General features: G+C 38.5%; 1 protein-coding gene across 2 annotated transcripts in view; it reads right to left on the bottom strand.

The window, feature by feature from the left end:
• Positions 1–23317, bottom strand: part of LRMDA (leucine rich melanocyte differentiation associated) — a 1077770-nt gene that overhangs the window by 319316 nt on the left and 735137 nt on the right. The window lies entirely within an intron of this gene.

Here is a 23317-nt window from a genome sequence, read left to right on the forward strand (position 1 = left end):
CCTGCAAACTACTAGCTCAAAATAGCCCTCAATTTCAACATTATATCATTTACATTTCTCTTAATTGTGTCCTATCTTTGTGAAAATTTCAGTGTTGTTGTGATAAAAAGCAAGTACTGTATGAAAATCAGTGTGGAACAGAGATAAAGGTGGTGATGCCCAATCTGATTCCAAGATTAGAGATGTTGTATAGTGCCCAATGGTGCACACGTCTCATTGGTAGTAGTCATGGTTATTAAAATATTAATAAAAATATTTTTATTTCAATTTCTGTATATTTTTTCCAAATGACCATTAAGTTGTTAGGACATAAATACTTTTAACTTATTTGCATATAACTACTTAATGAATAGAACTTTGTGTGTGTGTGCACATGCACACCTCTGTGCCACACTCACAGGCTCACATGCACCTAGAGGCATCATGCAAATATTACTGAGACACAAAGTGTGCTGCCAGCTGAGAAAATTTGGGAACCATCCTTCTTCCCTTGGGTTTGAACACCCCAGTTTCTTTCTTTATTCTATGTAACAAGCTTTAATCACAGGGTTCCGGCCTTGGAGCTTCAGAGAGCTCCTGCAAATATAGATACAACATGATCCTCTATTCACTTATCCTCCCTGGAGGAGCTTGAAGACAACTTGAAAATGAATACACAAATCTACACACAGCCTACAACTGAGTGCTAAGCCCCCTCCATCTTCTCAGTTGCATGCACAGTTTGGAAGTGTTATTCCATCAGGTGAATGTATGTTGCCAAACTTAGACACATTCCACCATCTGGGATGCAGAGGCCCTGCAAGAGGGAATCAGCCAACCCCAGTCAAACCATAAGGAAACAGAGACCCATCACCTTGAGCACTGCGATATTGCCCCCATCACAACAGGAAGAGTCTAATAAAGATCCATGTCTCTGGGTGGTGTTTTTCTCACCAACACTTCATTACTCCTGGATCCTGGCCAGTCCTCGTTCTACTTTCTTTGAGTAGAGGACAGAAACAAATTACCAGGCTTTTCAAGAAGCAAAATGCACAGTAAATAAATTTTCATAAACTACAGAGTGCTATCATAACCTAAGCCAGGAGAGGAAGCAATCTAATTTCAGTCTGTGATCAGAACCAAACACAAGAATCAATGCATCAGCCCCTCTGCAGCAATGCAAAGGGGTTTCCCGCTGACCTCGGAATCTCTGCCCAGGAAATGAAAGCAGGAGACTGGCAGATAACTTGATGGAAAAACCAGTGAGTGCGATAGAAAGCCAGACAGGTTGTAATAACACCTGAGAGTTACCCAGAGTCCCTGGCAGGGTCCTGTTTGCTGCCAAAAACTGCTGCTACCTCAATTGCCATTAACCACTTCTAATGCTGCAATGAATCAGCCAAGGAGCCTGGAAACTAGGAAAATGACACCCTCATTTTCTTGCAAATGTAGATTGCAATCCCCAAGACGGAAATAAGGAAAATTGAATGCCTTTCTCTGTACTGCTAAAATTGAAGGGAGTTTCAAGTCTTCAGTGATGATCTTTCCCAGGACAAAATGGTCCCTGGCTTCACCCCACAGTCACCCAGAGGACACAGAAGTAAAAGCTGCCTCCCATAAAGTCTCTTGGCAGGTTCATGTCCCACTCCTCTTCCTTACCTCTGCCCCCATCAACCACCAGACTGAAATAATATTGACTGAGTTGAAGCACATGGAACAAGGCACAGCCCCAGAATTACTTTATTTGATCTTAGTAAGTCCATGAGAGATGGGGATAATCCCCATTTTACTGATGAGGAAATTGAAGCTCAAAGTAGTTATGGGATGTGCTCAAAGCTACACAGCTGGTTGACTCACATAGTTTCTAACTATTTGACTTCTACTAAAATCCACTCTGATTCCATCCCCTTTCCTCTACTGCCCTACTAAACTAGAGGATTTGTCCTAGTCCCTGATGGGACAAGGAAAGGATCAGCGGGCCCAATGATTTACAAAGTATCTTTATGTAAATTTAAAAACGGTATCTCTGAGAAGACTCATTTGATATATGGGGAAATTTTCATAATATATTTAATATACAATGATGTTGTTAGGAAAATATGCTGTCATCCACCCAGAGATCATGGCTATAAATGCATAAATCTACCATCTCAATGATGTGGACAAGTGTCCTTTTAGATATGGCACCATCATGTAATGCACAACCTACCCTCCCTTTCCTCATGACCCTGGCTGGGCTGAGCTTAAGGGAAGGGAGTATTTCATGCCCAGTCATCCCGGAACAGGCCAGAAGTATAGTAAAAGTGCAGAGGCTTGTACATGATAGGCAATTAGTAAATATGCATTGAATCAAATGGAATCCAAATCTTTATCTTCAAGGAATTAAAACTAATATATAAGCAATAAAAATACCATTATAAGAATGAGGCTGAGGGGGCTGGATGAAAGAGTATAAAGGGATTAAGCAATATATATATATATCTCATAGACACAAACAACAGTGTGGTGATAGCCAGCAGGAAAGGTGGGGAATGGGAAAAGAAAGACACTTTGCTTGGGGTGATGGGTGCATGATGGTGTGCAGTGTGCAGATGATGTTTTATTGTATTGTACACTTGAAACCTGTATGGTTTTGTAAACCAATGTCACCCCAATAAATTCAATTAAAAAGAGAAGGAATGATTGTAAAGGCCTAATGGTGGTCACCGGGGCATAAACTCAGTTCAGTGAGCTGAAACTCAATTAATAGAGTGGAGATCAAATCATAAAACCTACAGACAGACATATGGACAGCATCCTTAACTAGCAGCTGGGAGAATGTTAATTAGTGAGAATGTTAATATGGTCCATTGGGTCGGGACCAAGTCTGTTTTGCTCATTGCTGTTTTACCAGGGAATAGCATGGTGCTTTCCATGCAGTAGGTGCTCAAGAAATGTGCACTGAGGGGACAAGTGGGGCCTCTATACTCCCTGGCTACTAGTCAGTGTAAGGGCTCAAGAAAAAGTGACTGAGTGCCTATACTATGCCAGGCACCAGGTGGTCCTCAACTACAAGAGCTGCAGGGTCTCGCAGCAAAGGAAACCATTGCCTCTGGGACAGCCTGGGTTCAACTGCTCACGAGGACCAGAACACTTCTTTGGTCCTCTTTTCCCAGAGCCCAGTAGAAGATACGGTAAATAAAGGTTCACTGGACATGTTACACAGCTTGAAGGGAAAGGGCACTCTTGACAGAAGAACAAAAATATTTTTTAGCTCTGGCTTAATGCTACTCCTCTGCCTTTCTCCATGAGGGTGATGCCACCCTTGGGATGGGAACTCATCTGACAGTTTCTTGAGGTTCTGAGGTTAAACAGAAAACTTTAGCCTTCCAGGACCCCCAACTGGCACATGGCTGGAGTGGCACGTTCAGGAAATAAATAAAAAATAAACAAACTGTCCAAGATCCCACTATTAACATTCCACACCTCAAGCTAAATGTTAGCGCCATCTTATCAGGCTCAGTTTGGAATGTGTAAATGGAAAAAAAAAATCCCACCAGCTAATAGCTGTATTAAGAAGTTCCATTTAATCAAATGTTGCATTATCTGGAGTTATTTTTAACAGATGCACATTGGATTTATGAAAACTATACAAAACTTGAGATTAAACAAGTGGTTTTGCTAAATTGACAGTAAGGCCCACTTTAATACAAAGTTATATTAAATAGAATCCTTTGATATTCATGAAACCCGGACTCCCAAAGTTTTGGCAGATGAACAGCAGCAAGCCATACTTTATTGTTGAGTTCTTATTTTTAATGTACTTTGAGCAAATTGTGCACTTAGAAAATTAATTGGAATCACAGCTTTCATTCTTACCAGACACATTTCAAAACATCTGAAGGATGCCTAGATAACAATGTGCCTCTTATCCAGCTTGAGTCCCCAAGAGGGACAAAAGGATAGTGAGACTTTCACATTTGCCTGGCATAAATATGCTATGAATTGAAAGGCACTCACTATGGCTAAAAGAAGGCAGGGGAAGATGAGGGAAAATGTTTTCTTACAGACCAGGAAGAACTCTTTTAGTCATAGCAACCATATTCATGATTTGTGCAGGGCTTTGCAGTATATGAAGTATTTTCAAACTACTATTTAGTCTTGTCCTAGGAATTTCTTCGAGACAAACACAGAATAAATATTATGATCCCCATTTCTAGAGACAAATTTCAGTGGCTTTCCTAAAATCTCCTAAAAGATAAATGAGAAAGATGATATAATAACCCAGCTCTTCTGGTGTTGCTCTGTGGTATCCTGGGATAATTTCAGCCCTAACCTTAATTGGAAGTTTAGCCATGAAGCCTTGTAAATTCCAGTAGGAAATCTAAAAGCAGATAGCTATTTGAATGCATAGAATAAGTTGCAAACATCTCATAATAATGCAGTAACTCATCACTGGCCATTGTCTATTTTGTGTGTGTCTAAAGAGTCACATTAAACTAAGAAAGTCCACTTTTTAAATACACAAGATATACAAAACTAGTATCTTAAGGCCATTTGGTCTATTATCTCACCATGATTGCTTTTCACTTATACAAAAGATCCTCTGTAGTCTCCTAAGAGAGCATTGAACACATTGCTATTTTATTACCACCAAGCCCTGGAAAGTTTGATTCAGCATTTGCTACCATCTTTTATGACAAGTTGCCAATATGTAGATTAGCCCCAAGAATTAACAGCATTCGAAAAGTGCACATCATTCAATTTCAGCCAATTAAACAAGCACCATCCATCATTAACTCTTGTTTAGGTCATTAGTACACATACTGGGAAGCTGAAAAGGAGGTAACTAGTAAGAATATTAAGACAGAGAATAGGTTCTTATCTTGAGAATTGTAATGTATTTACTTGAGACCTGGACATTGGGGAAGATTCAGAAGGGGAATAGTGTGAGCTCAATACCCAAATCCTCCCCTAGCATCTTCACTCTCTTCCACAAATCTTCACAGAATCTTACTATTTCTACCCTATTCTCCCAGGCTTTGAAAATACTTCCATAAACTCTACTGGGCAAGCCATAAGATGTCACTTTGTTCTAACAGAACAATTGCTGTCTGTACATTTTCTTTCCTCTTTTGTTAAGTGGAGTTGATCATCTCTTACCTTAACTACTGTTGACAGGACCAAGGAAGCATGCTTCAGTACTAAGGAGAGTTGACTCAATATTTTTTAAAAATTCAATTCCTCATTTAAATAAAAAATTTCACAAAGGACCATAAATGAACATGTGTAAATGACCCATGGACAAAGCCAAAATAGGGTAGGATTGAGGGTAGGAGCGGGGTGGGCAGGGTGGGGAAAAGTGGTGGTGATAAGATGGAGACAACTATATTCAAACATTAATAAAAATACAGAAAAATAAAAATTTCACAAATGTAGCATATTTAGACCTCCTCTGCACCCATGCAAATTTTTGTCTATTTACTTCTATAATAGGCATTTCTAAATATCTGGCCTATCTTACTCTCTTCCCAGCAGTGCCCTGTGTCCTATGTATAAAGTGGATTTCAGTTTTCTGAATTTACAAATGCAACATGACTGCAAACAAATGATGCTTTATTTCTTTGAAATTTAGAGAGGTCTTTTTCTCTCAAAAGGTGGGTTAAAGTGCATTGAGTTAATCTTACAAGTCAACTAGTGTAAATATCTAGGTCATTACACTTCTGATAATCTGCATTGTAAATATCTCATTAACCATGTTGCAATCCATTTGAAATAATAATATTATTATTTTTTATGAAAGGGCCATGAAGAAAAATCAAGATCATGCCAGGCTGCTGTGGCCTTTGTTCCTGGGGAAGAAATTGCTATAACAATAACAATTTCTATATTTTTCAAAGTAGTGCTATTTGAGCCAATGCAAGTGTAAAACACTAACTGGAACAGTGGTAAATTTGGTGAAGCAAGTTGATGGCCTGTCTATTTCCATGGAGAGAGTCCACAAAAAAATGAGAGGGGATTCCTGTCCAGAGACAGGCACACTGTCCTCCCTTGGGTCCATGCTATCCTCTGGGTCCTTTAAGGCACACACAGATTCCAGGCTGTGGGTTACAACATTTGAGTAGGAGGAAGGTGGCACATTGCTGCCTCAATTGATTTATTTTGTAATTCCCTTGTTCTCAAGTTCAATTTTGATTAAGCTTCTTGTTCTTCATCACTCTCTTCTGAGACCACCACATCCCACACTGCTCTTTGCCAATCTTTCCTACCTAGTCTTCACCCTTGAGAATGTGTGTAGCACACTCTGGACACTTATCTTTGCCTTTTTTCCATGGTTCTTTGTGATTTAATTAACACAAGAACCCAACTGGCTGCCTTAGAGAGATTTGTCATTTTCCCTCCTGGAATATCAGACATTTTCCAAGTACCCTATCTACAGTGTGCCAGCTTAATACTGTAAAACCTGGCAGAGATAAGAGAACCTGAAATCGGGATCTTCCATGGAATGAGATCAGCCGCAACAAACTATGTGCTCCAGCCTTTTCATTTCAGGCACTAGCAATGATGGTGCAGAAACAACAGCAGCTCTCATGCACTGGTGCCTACTGGGTGCCCAACCAGCACTGTGCTAAACCCTAAGTCTGAGGTAGATATTGCTAGACTCACTTTACAGGTGAGAATAATGGGCTCAGAGAGGTTGTCTTCCATGTTCTACCACCAGGCATAGAAAGTGCTGTGCAGAAGGCTAATTTTCATTTCTGCCAGCCTAAGACAGATCCCCACCTAATAATAGTGACAAAGGGCTCCCAGTCCTAAGCAGGAGGCCAATTACATGAGTCTCAATTTCTGGGCAACTGCAAGAACTACCTATAGTCACAAAGGTTTTCAACAAATGAGCAGAAACTGGCAAGTGAAGTTTTCAGTTAAAATGACTTTGCCTTTCCTACAAATTCTCACTCCCCTGTTGTCCAAACATAATAGGCACTTAATAAATAGTTTAGATTTATTTACTATTTTCATTTGCAATAAAGATTAGAAGGTAGAAGGAGTGTTCTTTTCTCTGACCTATAGCCTGAGCTTAGGTCCTGAATCCTGGTACTTGGGGCACACAGACTTCCTTCCCTCAGCAACGTAAAGACTCATCAAGGACAGGCATTTTGTAGCATCTACAAATAAGTTTACCCTTCCCACGCAGATTTACAAATGAACAAATAACACTCAAAAAAAAAATATCTCAGTGTTTGTCCATTCCCATGAGCAACTTAGATGGGATGTGTGATGGTTATGTTAGCAAGCACTGTTGACGCCTTTGGGAGGAAATCATGAAATTTTGAGGATGAGTGAAACACCTTGCAGCCCACAGAGATGCTGGGACAAAGCACAAACAAAGCAACTAATGAAGTCAGTCCCCTTGGATATTGTTCTCAATGACGCTTTGAGCATGAGCCCAAGGCTTTGGGTTGTACATCACCAACCTGGAAGAGGTCAGTGTGTCTTTGGGGAATGTATACAGAAAGGAAGAAGAGGCTGTGTTCTCTTACACTTGGGAACAGCCTCTTCCAATGGGCCAGGGATCAGGTGCCAACCTCGAAGAGAGCATGATGGGAACAGCTAGGAGTCAACAGGGAAGACACTTCAGTGTCATAGCAATGACATTGTTATGGCAACTAGAGAGGGTCGCTGACAGGACCCAGCTCACACAGTGACCCAACTTGACAAGGTTATCCCTGAGACCTCCTGGTATCCTGACACATTGCCTATCATGTGTCCCCACTATTGAACTCAGAGTCAGGAGACTCTAGTGTGGGTTGATGAGGCCAGGGAAAGCTTTCTGCAAGAAAGAGATTTAAGCATTAGACATTTCAAATAAAATATGTGGACCTGACAAGTTAGAGTCAAGAATAGGTACCTTAAAGGATAACCAGGTTAGTGAGGTGGAGACAGCAAGAGCATGCTAACCATTCTGTGGCTCAGATGCTCCTCTTAGTGAGCCTTAAATTAAAGCAGTAACTACAAAAGTCTCTTTAAAAGGTCCTTTCCAGGGGTCTTGGCCCCTCTGAGGCCTGGTCTGTGCTGGGCTTGCAGGAGTCCTTCAATCCTAGGAATGATTTGCCACCTTTAGACTAATAGTAGGTGTCTGAGCCATGGGTGTCACTGACTTTTCTTCCCTTTTTTTTTTTTCTATCACCAGGTTTACCCTGGAAGAAACTAATATATCTCTACTTTTACCTAAAAAGTATCCATATAGTAGGTCCTCCTTTCAAAAGTACACCCTCTCTGGGCCTTGCAAAAACTAAGGCTAATGACTCCCAAGGGCCATGGTCTCCTAGAATAATAAATTGTTCAGCAGATGATTTTCTTTGACCAGAAACTGACACATTAAGGGTCTACTTCAATTCCAATTCCTTCTATATTTGATGGGGACTCTTGGGGATTTTGATGGCAACCTTTTCAATTAACCTCAGCTTTAAAAAAATTATTCTCAGCATGGAAACCCCCTTGAACATATTTTTTGATGGACAGTCCCTTTCTCAAAGCAGCAAACTCTCTACTCTTTCAAGTATCACTGGCCCTTTTTAAAGGAAGACCAACAACCTCTTATACAGAGTAAAATCTGATTTCCTAATACCTATGTCCCAGATCCTAGTTATACCCTTTGCCATTATAAAGAATAAATCTCCCCAAACTTCAGTGTGGCAGCCCTTCTGATATTTGAAGGTAGTTTTATGATCACTTGTTGCATTTTCTTCCTTGCTGCCAAAACACCCCCAGAGTCTTCAGCACATCCATATAGGACCCCTGTTCATCCCAGGTACCCTCTTGTAGTGTGTGTGTCCCTGCCTTTTAAAACTCTCTTCTGCAGACCTGAACTGAGTATGCCAGTTACAGAATTACCGGTCAACCAACATCTCACTCTAGGCTTCAGTTCCCTCATATGCTCTGCCTGAGAATTAGGCCAGCTACTTGCTTTAATAAATGCCTTACCAGCACTAAAATTCCATAAACTCAAGGTCTAAAGAGAGAGAGAGAGAGAGAAAGGGAAATGTCTCTCTACTTCTCCACTCTCCTTCTTGATAGCACCCTAGTCTCTTTATGTAACTTAAGATTTCAGAAACTTGTATTTTAAATCAGTCACCAACTTCATTCTGCAGCAGTAAACAGTAGTCTTGATTAAATGGAAAAGGACATGGAGAGGGTGGGAACCAAAAGGCTAGTTTCAACAAAGTCCTCCATCAACAACTTTTTTTTGTCCTCACCAAGGACACTTTTTTATTGCTTTTAGAGAGCAGAAGAGGGAGAGAGAAGCAGACAGACACACAGACAGACAGACAGACATTGATTGGTTGCCTCTCATAGGCTCTCTGATGGAAGGTCAAACCTGCAAACTAGGTATGTGCCCTGATCGGGAATCAAACATACAAACTTTTGGTTTATAGGATGATACTCCAACCAACTGAGCCACACCAGCCACTGCTTAATCAACAACTCTAATTAAACAACCCTAAATTCTTGGGTGTCTCTTCAGTCTGGTCTCCAGCAAAACCCTGGTTAGGTTCTCTTATGGGCAGACACCAGTGGATGCCATTCCAAGGCTCATTACACCCAGGAACATGTTTCTGAAGTGCTTGTTGCCTGCAGAAACATCACCCAGTGCTGGATTGAGAGATTTCCTCTAAAAGGTGTCACAGGGCATTTCTTGAGGATGAGACACACCTCAAGGAACAAGCTGCCACTTGAATAAGCTGCTTTTCTGGATACAGTTGGGATGATAGATGCAATGCCAAGTTGCCACAGAGAGAAATATTGTTTTGTTCTTTTGCTGGGCCAGATCCTTTGAAGTGTGCAAGATGATCCCATGAGATTTACTAAGCAAAGCTGGCCTTAGGCAAATTTGTCAAGTAAGGAACAATTCCTCTACTTGTAGCCCCCACCCCCAGTTCAACAGGAGACTTCTTTCCCCAATACTTTTCCAGCACCCTCTGGAATTTCCCTTGGCTGCTGATGGCTCTTCTTTTCTTCTCTTGCAATTCATCTTTCTTGAGCCCATTTTCCCTCAAAACATTGCTCTATTCTAGTGATTTAACTCATGAGCAAGTGTTAATGGGTAAAAAAGCCCCAGGATTCAATTACCTAATTATAGCTTGACATGTTTGCAAAGGCGCAATAGGGACATTGGTGGAGAATTAAGGGCCACAGCAACCAGTGAGTGAGAATCTAGACCAGGAAGCTGTTCTGACCCCCTCATATCCGCACTCACTCAAAGGTAGCCAGGAAGTCCTCACCATGGTCAGTCTGGCTTACTACAAAGTCTTCTGTAAAACACACTGCTCACTCAGACCCACTGACAACTCCAATGAATGCCTATTTATATTTCTAATGTAGAGCCCTTGATGGCTGTGAAAACACAGGACTTCAAGGGCCACCTGCTTTGTGGTATTATTCCTCTGGGAAGCAGAGTGACATTTCATTTCATTCAGAAATCTCATTACAGTTGCTAACAGAAGACATTTGCATAAGCATCTGGGTACCACCAGACCCCGAGGTCTTTGGTTAGAGACAGACGACCAGCAATAAACACTCAAAGTGGGTTAAGCACTGTGAGAAAGCAGAGGTGGCAGAATGCCAGTTTTGAAGCTGGACAAAACAGGGATTCAAGGCCAGTTCTATAACCTTTGACAAACCTTTGCCAATTCACTTCATTTTGATTTCCTCATCTAGATAATGGCCATAGCATCTACATCAAATGGTCTTGTGAAGATGAAGTTAAATCAGATAGCACATATTTGACAAATGCTGGTTCTTGTTCCTTATCCTCTCATTCTCTTTGAGGTAGGCCTATGACTTGTGAAACTGAACACGCTCAACTATCTTTACATTTGCAAAAGGGGCAAAAGGTTACTGATCTACCCAATATTAAAAATAAGACAAGAAAAAGAATTTTTAACTTGGAAAATTTTTAACTTAGAAATCCAAGCCATTTTCAAATAGTTGAACATCTATTAACTATATTGATTAAGTATATTTATTTTTTTGATTAAAGCAAGAATTTAGATATTTAACAAAACTTTGATGCCCCCTTTTAATTACTGCATTTACCATTACTGAAACTAGTATAATTGTATGTCCTTCCCGAAAGGTTTACCCACAATTAGTTAAAAATAGCTGGCTTTTCCTATAGTATCCCAAGGCAAGAGACTAGAGATAAAATCTGAAACCTCTGCAAAATTGACCGGGGCAAGCCATTTTCTGGGATTTGAAATGCTGGCATGTGATGTATCCTTTCAAGATGATAGCTGTTGCTAGGAAATGTACTTGGCAGGTAGAAAAATCCTTCCCTTGTTAAAAAGGGTGCTGTCATGATGGGCACACACATGACTGAAGGCTCTAATGACAAGAAGCCTCATTCATAACCTTCAACAGGCTATGCTTTTTCCCTTGACTGACCAGAGTTCATTGAAAAACAATAAGCCTTTGGGTGTCTAACCCGTGTGCTCTGGAACATCCCATTGGAAAATCAACCTCATTGTATGTAAACTAGGCTCTGGGAGATCTGAAACGGTGTCACTAATTGGATGATACTGGAAAAAACATGTATTGTGTGAATTATTGGGAAGCAGGTGACTTAGCATTGCTTTGATACAATTACACACTATCCATTACCCCTCTTGGGTTACATTCAGTGCCACCAATTTATTATTTTAAGAGAATCTGTGCGGTGATTTTACATATTCCTTCTGCACAGACACTGGTGTGCATCCCCAAGCAGTGTCACGCCCTACATGATCCCATACAACTTCTAGAGTTGAAGCTGCCCTTCTATTGTAATCAGTTTTCATTACTGCCTTTTGATCTCATCCCTTCTTGGTACATAACACTTCATCACCTTTATTTTCTGTCATAATTGTGTGTGAAAGATTTCCCTTTTGATAGATGTTGGATGGCAAGCTGCTACAGAAGAGTGTTGAAAAGTGCCATGTGACCTGCTGGCTTTAGAAGGAAGCCCATACACCTGTGGAAGACAAACAGTTTTTTAGAGATATGACATATCTATCATCTGTCCACAGGATATGAGCTGCTTTGTCTGCTTAATAGCAAGAGGCTATGAATGGCAAAATAGGAAGTGCTGAAAGAAGTCAGCAGCACAAAATACACTGTCTGAAAGGCCTAGCCAGGCCCACTCATTCCCAGCCAGGTAGAAATCTGAATGTTGCTTGTCACCATGGCAGGCAGAGTGGCTAGATGTGGCCCTATTTCTGCTCTCTGTCACACTATCATTCAGGTGCCATCACCTGCTGACAGGGCAACATGGTTCTCAATTATAGCCCAGGTCTCCATTCACACCGCATCCCATTACTGTTCAGGATGATCTGACACCAACTGAGAGCATCTCTAACAAAATATATCTGTATCCAAGATTGATTGTTGTCAGGGCTTCCCCCAGGGGAAGCTATATTCACCTCTTTTTGCTCAGCCAGGGCCAGGTAGGTCTATTTTCAACTAGAGGCTGAGCAAACTTGAGTGCTCCAAGATTCTCTGTTATATGTTGTCCTCACCTAGTTTCTGACTCTTTCTTCCCAGATACATTTCTTGTTGACTGGTCAACAACAATAATAGTGATAATGTCAGTGGCTGAAAAAAACAATAACAGCTTTAATAATGATAGTAAGTGCTTATTGAACAACTTATTGTGCGCCAGGCATTATTCCAAGAGTATACATGTATTAATTCAAAGGAACCACCCCAACAACTCTTTGAAATGGGTAGTACTTTTAGTCCTATTGCACAGACTAGAGAACGAGGCAAATTCTCACAAAGAGAAGTGAAACAGCACCTGCATTAGAATCCAAGCTCTTGCCCTGGCTGGTGAAGTTCAGTGGATTGAGTGCCAGCCTGTGAAGCAAAAGGTTGCCAGTTCAATTCCCAGTCAGGGCACATGCCTTAGTTGCAGACCAGGTCCCCAGTGCAGGGTGCACAACAGGCAATCACACATTGATGTTTCTCTCAGTCTCTCTCTCCCTCCCTTTCCCTCTCTCTAAAAACAAATAAGTAAAATATTTATTTATTTAAAAAGAAAAGAATCCAAGCTCTTTTTGTGCAAAACTATAACTCTTAACTACATCATGATGTAGTGTCTCAACAAAATGAACCACCACCACAACCAGAAGTACTATATGCTTGCTATGTAACAATTATTATATATATTTTACTGCTAAGCCTTGGGATAGTCTTAACTCTCATAATATCTCTAAGACTCAGAAATATTAAGTAATGTGTTCAATAAATGGTGAAGCCTGGATTTCAGCCCAGGTCTCTGTGACTCCAAAATCCATGATCTTTCTACTTGTCCCAAGTCTCGCACACTTGCTGAGAGTCCTAGCCTGATGGTTTCCTGCTACTTACCATATGACTTACAAGTCTGAGGCCAGAAGAATAGGTGCATTCTGGTTTGAAATTAATAGAGCCCACTGATTTCTGATTATACCTTTAGTGTTTTTTTCCCGTTTTCTACTCATTGACTCATTTTAAAGTGAAGATATGAGCAATGGGTAGTGGAAGGCAATGATCACACTAATGAGCCTGGTGAGCTTCCTATTAACTCTAGCCTAAATACTTTCAGGAAGGTAGAGGAGAAAGGCCTCTTTCCTTTGCTTTTTTAAAAGGTCCAAAGACAATGTCATCTAAAGGCAAGTACAACATGAAAGTCAGGCTTCTTTAAATATTAATCCCTTACTTGCGTGTGCTTATACCTTTTTCCCAACACTGTTTGTTAAAGAGACTATCCTTTCCCCATTGAGCATCCTTGGCTCCCTTGTAAAATACTAGTTGACTGTATATGTGGGGGGTTATTTCTAATGTCTCAATTCTATTCCATTGGTCTAGGCATCCATTTTTATGCAGAACCATGCTGTGTTGATTACTATAGTTTTATAGTATGGTTTGAAATCAGGAAATGTGATACCTCTAGCTTTGTTCTTCTTTCTCAAAATTGTGTTGGCTAGCCATAGTCTTTTGTGGTTCATATAAATTTTAGGATTTTTTTCTATTTCTATGAAAAATACAATTGGGATTTTGATAGAGATTGCATTGAATCTATAGAAGGCTTTGGGCAGTATGGATAGTTTAACAATATTAATTCCTCTGATCCATAAACATGGGATATCTTTCCACTTGTTTGTGTCTTCTTTCATTTCTTTCATCAAAGTCTTATAGTTGCAATTTATAGATATTTCACCTCTTTAGTTTACTGTGTTCCTAAATATTTTATTGTTTTTGATGCTATTGTGAATAAACTTTTTAATTCTTTTTCAGAAATTTCATGTTAGTGTATAGATATACAACAAATTTTTGAATATTGATTTGAATATTGATGCAGCTTTACTGAAATCATTGATTAGAACTAACAGTTTTCTAGTGGAGTCTAAGATTTTCTAAATATAAGATCATATGTAGACAATTTTACTCATTCCTATTTGGAAGCCTTTTATTTCCTTGCCTTTCTTAATTGCTCTAGCTAGAATTTCCAGCACTATGTTGAATGGGAGTGGTGAGAGTGAGCACATTTATCATGTTCCTGATCTTAGAGAAAAACCTTTACCATTGATATTAGTTGTGGGTTTGTCATATATGGCCTTTATTATATTGAGGTATATTCCTTCTATACCCAATTTGTTAAATATTTTTATCATGAAAAGATGTTGCATTTTGTTAAATGCTTTTTCTTTGGATCTACTGAGATGATCATATGAATTTTATCTTTCAGTTTATCAATGTGGTGTATCACAACCACAAAAAATAAATAATCTGATTTAAAAATGGACAATGGAACTGAATAGACATTTTCCCAATGAAAATATGCAAATGGCCAACAAGTACATAAAAAGGTGGTTGACATCACTAATCATCAAGGAAATGCAAATCAAAACTGCAATGAAATACCACCTTACACATGTCAAATTGGCTGTCATCCAAAAGATAAGAGATAAGAAGTCTTGGTGAGGATGTGGAGAAAAGGAAACCCTGTGCACTACTGGAGGGAATGTAAGTTGGTTCAGCTACTATGAAAAACAATATGCAATTTCCTAAAAAGAAATTGAAAATAGAACTACCACATGACCCAGCAATCCCACTCCTGGACATATAACCAAATAAAATGAAAATAAGATATCAAAAAGATATCTGTAATTTTCATGTTTATTGCAACATTATTTACAATAGCCAAGACATGAAAACAAATTCAATGTTTGTCAATGGATGAATGGATTAGGAAAATGTTTTATACATACAGCAGGTTCTCAGATAACGATTTTTCATTCAATGTCATTTTACTATAACACTGGTAAGATGTCATAGGAACTTAACTCTTATTTATATCAATTAGCCTATACTAAAATTAGCTTCTTTATATATGACTTCACTTAAAGTTGCAGAAGCTATCAATGACATTAAATGTTAAGTGTCATTACTACATACACACACACACACACACACACACACACACACACACACAAAAGCACACAGAGCAATATTATTCAGTCATGAGTAAAAAGGAAATACAGCCATTTTCCACAACATAAACGGACTTTGAGAGCAGTATGCTGAATGAAATGTCAGACAGAGAAAGTGAAATACTATATGGTATACATATGAAATCACTTACATATTCACTTACATATGAAATCTAAAAAAGCCAAGTTCATAGAAACAAAGATTAGATAGTGATTACCACAGGCTGGGGCTGGGGTAGAAAGGTGGGGAGATGCTGATCAAAGAGTACAAACTTCTAGTTAGAGGATGAATAAATTCTGGTTATAGTTAACAATAGCGATTATAGTTAACAATAATGCATTGTGATTATAATTAACAATAATGCATTATATGCTCCAAAATAGTTAAGAGATTAAACTTTAAATGTTCTTACCATGAAAAAGAAATAGTAATTATGTGGTATGTTACAGGTTTTAGCTAAGGCTATGGCAGTAAGCATTTTGCAATATGTAAGTTTATCAAATCAACACGTTATATACCTTAAACATACACAATGTTATATGTCAATTATATCATTTATGTCTGAATCAGCTGAAAAAAATACTCCATTAAAGGAATCCAGGCTATTGCTCCTACTCAACTATAAACTTAGAGAGGAAAGGTCTTAAAACCAGCTTCTCTCTTTAGGCACAGATATAGTAGCTGCAGATATCAGCACAAACTTTTTGTCTCCTTGTGGGAAGTAAATGCACTTCTGTCTATGAGAAAAAACTAAGTGTTAATCCTGTCCCTAATTTAGTACATGCATAATAACATCTACTAAATATTGTGCTTTAACCATGTGATGGGTACTCTTCTAAGCACATCATATGCTTTAGCTCACAAATGACAAAAAAACACCTTGTGAGATTGAAAGTAATATTTTCTCCACTTTACAGATGGGAGAATGAGGCAGGCCCTGAGAAGTAAAGGGACCTGCTCAAGGTCACAAAACAAGGTAGTTATAGAAGCTGGAACAAACTCCATCAGTTTCTGAATCAATGAACCAATATCCACTGTGAAGAAATTCACCATATTTCCTACAGACCAGTCCCAGCAGCCCAACACAAAAATCTGTAGTAAACAACCTGTGCCTGGACTGAAGACAGACCTATGGCCAAGTACTGAGGATGTTCTTGTTTGTCAAGGCATCCCTCCACTGCGTGGCAGTTTCGACAGATTCCTCCAGTTTTCTTCAAATTTGGAGTTTCTCTATGTCTAAAACACATTGATTAGTCCAGTCTACACCTTCCTGGACAACTGGGTGAGGGGACTATTCTTAACCTTCTACCCTTAATGCCTTGCTGAGCTCTGCATATAAAGTAACCTGCAATATTTGTGAGAACCAGGATCAATCAAATCAATGGTTGAAAGTCTATAGCCAGACTCCCTGATTATTTTATTTTTCAGCATCCTCTCTGGATATCCTCAGGTGCAGGCTACAGGGAACTTCATTGGAAAAGTACCCATCAAACACTGGAGAACTTTCCTAGAAGAAATGACAGTTAAATCTTCTCTTATCACACACCGTTTTTGGAGTTTATTAGTTATACTAGTCAAACTGGACTACAATCTTTTTCCCCCCAATAACTTCTAAAACCTAGAGAAACTTGAACTTGTTAGAACCTTGAGCTTGCTTTCTTTTAAAATTCATGATCTGCCCTAATCAGTATGGCTCAGTTGGTTGAGGGTTGTTCCACAAAGCAAAAGGTCACCAGTTCAATTCCCAGTTAGAGAACATGCCTGGGTTGTGGGCCAGGTCCCCCGTTGGAGAACATGTGAGAGGCAACCAATCCATGTTTCTCTCACATATTGATATTTCTCTCTCTCTCTTCCCCCTCTCTAAAACAAACAACCAAACAAACAAATAAATATTTTAAAATACTATGATCCAAGAGAAACTTCTGGCTATGACTAGATTTCTATAGACCTCTGGTGGCACAGAGATTAAACCAACCTTGTTTCTGTGTCTTCCCTGCATGGCCACTGAGGAAAATTCCCCAGAAGATACAGATGTACATTGTTCTTCCTCAGAAATGCTAATATAGAGCTTCAGTTATTTAACCATGAGCCTTAGTACCAGCTTCCTATCTGCTCCACAGGAAGGGCTGCATCAGCAGTGGGCTATAAAAGAGAAGATCCAACAGGAGAGGCAGCAGGAAAAGGCTCTGCCACTTGTGAGGGAGAGAATATTTTAGAGGCTCCGAGGACAGTAACTGTAAGAGTATTTAAGACATTTTCCTCACAAGATGGAAACTAGATTAATTCAGACATAAATGTCAGTACTTCCTTGAGCTGAATTATTCTGGGAACTGAAAACAGTGAGAAATGGTTAGTTGTAGCAATGAGATACAGTTTTATGCAAAAAAAATCATATCAGAGACAGATTTGATTCAAATGCAGTACTTGTACCAAATTTTCCTGCCAATAATTCTAGAATTACCATGGGACATCCTGGAAGGAGCTACTCTGAGGAAAGGGAGACTGATTATCAACAGTTCTTAACTCTCAATAACATGGTTCCCATGACATGCTATCTTTTCCCCTCCTTGGATTTCTGTATTCCTTTCCACTTTTCATCCATAATTCATAAAGTATATATATAGTTAATGCTTGTCTAATTTGTTTGTTTTTATTTTATAATATTTATTGGCTCCAAAAAGAAACAACTAGTTTCTTGGAATGCATATGTGTTTTAGAATTTCAAAGCCAATGATAAAAGAAGATCTAATTTTATCATTTTTTTTACTATTTTTTAAAATCCTCACTTGAGGTTATTTTTATTGATTTTATTTTTAGAGAGGGTAAGGGGGAGGAGAGAGAGGGAGAGAGAAAGAGAGAAAGAGAGAGAGACATCTATCAGTTGGTTGCCTTCTATAGGCACCCTGACTGGAAATTGAACCCATAACCTAGGTATGAGCGCTGACCAGGAATCCAACCCATAACCTTTTTGATGTAGTGGATGATGCTCCAATCAACTAAGCCACTCAGCCAGGGCAAGAAGATCTAATTTTAACAATGTGAAGCCGAAGAAAATATGGCCAAGGGACAGAGAAATAGTTCTAATGCTATTATAATGATTGTTTTTTAGTAAAATATGACTATAGTAAGATATGTATAAATATTCCTTAACAATGGCCTATTATCCTTTCTCAAAGGAATTTCTGATGTTGCATTTTATTTTCATTCCAAACAAATGTGTTAAAAAAAAACTTTAAAAGACAGTTTTTTTTTAGAAGAACTATTTATCCTTGGCCTTCTTTCCTTTCATTTTCTTGCTATCTTCATTCTCAAAATTCCTAAACTTTAAACTCATTAGCAGATTCAAACAAATTACCAAATATCATCATCAAGATCCAGAATAATGCTTACCTTTAAACAAAGTTGTTCAAAACATTAGTGGCAAAGAAGCTGAAGATAGCCACTGTTCAGGTCTGGAAATTAAAGTCACGAGAACTCCAGTGCATAATTCTACCCATAAAATGCATTTTCTGTACAAACACCAGAACATGACCTTCCAATCAACATGGGAAACCCAGCATGACCCAGCTGGGTTCCTAGTAATGTGGTACATGAACTTCTTAACCAGATTTTCCTGGAGCTGAAAGCTATTTTGAGGTGGTTCAGGAAATGGATGTGGTTTTGGTGAGAAATTGTATAATTCAAAATCCTGTGGCTAAAAAATCAGCAAAAGCTCTCTTTGGAAGAAGAGAGAGAGAGAGATTTGCCCAGGTTTCAGCTCAGAACTTAATTTATAATTCATAAAGAGGGTGGTTCATTCCTGAGCACAAAACACTATTCCTAAAATTAGCCACAATAGGTAAGCTTTCCAATTGAGTCTTCTATCTTCCTGTAATTTATGATGCTTATTTTAAAAACATAAATAACAAAACAAAAAAGTACTGTGAAATCCACAAGGAAGGTCACAGAATCTCATTTTCTGAAGATTCTAACCAGAGATCAGCAACCCTTTGTGTTAAGGACTAGATAATAAATGCCTCAGGCTTTGAAGGCCACATATAGTCTTCACTGCATTATACTATTTAAAACAACCTTTTAATAATGTAAAAATCATTCTCAGCTCAGCTGTACAAAAATAGGGCACTGGTCATGTCTGGCCTCTGGGCTTTAGTTTTCCTACCTCTGTTGTAGGAAAAACAGGTGGACAGACTGTTTTAATAAACACTAGTCATTGGAGAGCAAAATAAATACTCCCCTATCCTCCATGCCAGTTCTATAATTTGACAGAACTGACACATATAAACCTGAAAAATTTTCATAGAGATATTAAATCATCAAATCATTAGCAGACAATGTCATCATTTGAAAAAAAACAACAACAACTTTGGCTTAGTAAAGGCACAAACTTTTTGTTTTCAATCTTCTATACTGCCAACTAACCTCTGTGACCCACAGAACATTCCTTACCTCTGATTTCTCATTAAAAAAATAGATATTGGCATTAAATGATCTCTAAGGAGATTCTAGTCTTGGTTCTCTGAAATTTCAGGAATGGCCTTAGAAGACTCCAGAAGGCTGCCTAAAGTAATGCCCTAAAGTGATCTTTAGGATATTAAGAAAAACTCAATGGGATCATTGTCAGCCAAGTTGATAGTCTCTAGAAAAGCAAATTATTCTCATTTTGCCTAGACCAATCTCCCATCACATAAGATGGCACTTCAGTTGTTTCAGCTAAATGTATATTAATGCAAAAAGATTATGAGATAAGCTCATCCTCAGAAATTAAAGACATGGGGTTTCCAGTGGTCATCTGAGGAAGGTGTCAGATACTATAGACCAAGAATCTATGTCACGAGAATTTGTTATAATACAGAACCTTTTAAACTCTACTATATTTCTTATTTTTTGTGATTCACAAAGCTATTAGCAGTAAATGCAACTAAAACACATCTTTTAGATTCTTAAGTTTATGCCATTATGATTCCTTAAAGCGGAAATAGATTGGGCTCAGCCAAGTATGAGTTACTTGTCTAGAAAGAGGTACATAGTAAGCCTTTATATCATTTTTTCAAGTTGGAAAAAATGTTTACTTTCTGTTTTGCTCCAATCAGTAAAACAAAGTCAATAGTAAAAGCAGCTACTTTCATTGACTTAACAGATGTCCATTTAAAATTTAACCCCACTGCCTGGGACACATGTTATGCAGGATTAGTAACATATTTCCCATCCTGCACATTCGGAAATACTTGGTCCCACTCAGCTTTCTCTACACACTCAAACTCCCTAGAGATAAATGAGCTTTATACCACAGAAAGGAAACAGGTCCTTTATCTGACATCACATTATTTACTGACATTAAAAATGATAATATCCATCAACAAGCAGCCAAACCCCAAGTGGGTCACACTGAGAACAAAGCTACCACGGTTTTTCTTTGATACAGTTATAAGGAGATAGTGAATCAGCTGCCACTTATGTTCCAATAATGTAACAAGAAGCTCATATTTTAATGTTATCAACATAATTTCCCATGTGTTTACTTGGGTCCAGAGAACTAAATATCTTTTCTGATTTTTTTTATAAACCCAAATCTGGAATTATAATGACAGAACTATGAACATATTTACTTTGGGAAGGGGAGATATTTCATTTAAAAAATACATATACATGTCTCTCTTTCATTGTCTTATTTTTTAAATATTATTATCTATAATCCTCATAACAACCCAGCATGGAAGATAATATTATCTGTATTTTCTGTAAAAGTAAGTAATATGAGGCTCAAAGATGTTTGTTAAATAAATTGGCCAAATACATAGGGCTAGTAAATGGGAGATTCACGACTGATTTTGACCTTTCTCTCTTTTTCTCCTTCCTTTTCTTCCCTCTCTCTCATCTCTTCCTCTTCTTATTTATCCATCCATCCATTCATCTATTTATCTACCTACCTAAATCCTATCTACCTTTCTAAACTTTTTCTTGAAAGCATCTTCCTGCAATGGTTTAGCTCTGTCCAAAAGTAATCACCACAAAACTGAGTGCATTAAGAAAACTTAAGGACATGCAAACAATATGTGTAGGACAGACTAACATTTTGGGTTATTACAATAGCTTGAACTAAAAAAAACCCCTACATATGATTGTGATTGATTGGCAGTAATGCCCTGTCAGCTGCAGTTATTCAGAAGTAAACAAAACAAAAACAACAATAAAAATGGTGAACAAAGAAAGACTGTACTTGAGTAATTGAAGAATATGTTGTACACCCTAAAAAAAAGTAAACTCTATGAAACTTGAACTGAAGTTCAGCCACTATTTAAAAACAAAGCATGCTGGAGGAGGGTATGTGAGGGATATAATGGTGATGGACAGAGACCTGACTTGGGGAGGTAAACACACAATACAGTGTACAGATGATGTGTTGTGGAACTGTGCACCTGAAACCTGTATAATTTTGTTAGCCAGTGTCACCCCAATACATTCAATGAAGAAGAAAACAAACAAAAACAAGCCTGCTGGAATCTGACTTTGATCCCTCTGCACTCATTGAGTAGAATCAGCAACAAAAACGGCTCCTCTTTTGGTTAGATTTTCCGAGACACCAACTCCAGTCCTAGACTTCTCTCATTCCCTTTCATCTGCCTCTGTCCTGTTTTTTTTTTTTTTTTTAAAAAAGGCAGGAAGACCAGCTGCTCATTTAACAGACCCTTGGTCTCATCAGTGACCCTCCTCCATCATTTCATGTATTTTTAGTTTCAATACCTTGGATTGTGTCTCATACTAGAATGTTCTAGTAGAAAAAGAAAATATGTAATATGACAACTTATTTGCCAAGATAACTCCAAACAACTGATTTCACAAGTTTTATTTGTTTGTTTGTTCCCCAGAACTGTCCAAACTGATGACAGTGGAGACATTTCTGGTGTAAGGAAGGAGCCTGGCTGCAGCACAGGACTGTGTTCTCATTCCTACTGGCAGCTGAATCTTGGCTCCTCGGCTACATTCTGATCAGGATGAATTACACGTATAATTTAAAGTCAAGAAAACTGCTCAAGTACAACGTGGGAAGCTTCTGCCAAAGTTGAAAATCATTAGGAGCCATGATTTTGGCTGAGCACACAGCTCTGTTTTGAACTCTTTTATTTCTGTATTATTGCTCATTCACTTAAAGAGAAATACATGAAGCAGAGACAAGCTCTCTTTCCCTTTTCATGTTTCTCCAATTTGTCTTCCTGGGCATAATAAATTTCTCAAGCTCAAGAGTTGAGTGCTGTCTTGTTTCCCTCTGTTTTTTCCATTATCTCAGTTATCTCTCATTTATTTATTTTTTAGTTTCTCCTCTTATCACACCGTTTCTTGGGACATCATAAAGTTGGAATGAGGAACCTCCCACCTTCTTTCTGTGGTTGCTTCCGAATGTTTCAGACCCCACACTCTCAATCACATCACTTTGGCTTGTTTGGAAAGAAAAAGAAATCTGAGATACACTTCGACTAGAACTGATGACCCAATTGTGGATTATTTTGGTATATAAAAATTACTCTGTGTATGAAAATTTCTCTAGCAGAAAAATAATTTCAAGCAAAGCTTGCTTCTGTGCCCTTGCTTCCTCTGGACAATACAGGGAGTGCAGCCCTTTGCAGTCCCAGTGGCATGTACCGCAAACAGCACTGGACAAGGAGTACTGCTCCTAGAGCTTTATTATTTTTTTTTTGAAGTCTATTTAAAAACTTTTTTTAGGGGGGATTTCCCAAAAGATTATACTCATAAGTATAGAGGCTATAATAAACCTTCCAAGTATCTGTAAGTCAACATACAGCTAATCTTATTTATATTATACACAACTCCATCCATTTCTTTGTCTCCCAAGATT

Source organism: Phyllostomus hastatus, unplaced genomic scaffold, assembly GCF_019186645.2.
Source record: "Phyllostomus hastatus isolate PE091 unplaced genomic scaffold, TTU_PhHast_1.1 phas_contig_38, whole genome shotgun sequence".
In the NCBI taxonomy this organism is placed as follows: Eukaryota; Metazoa; Chordata; class Mammalia; order Chiroptera; family Phyllostomidae; genus Phyllostomus; species Phyllostomus hastatus.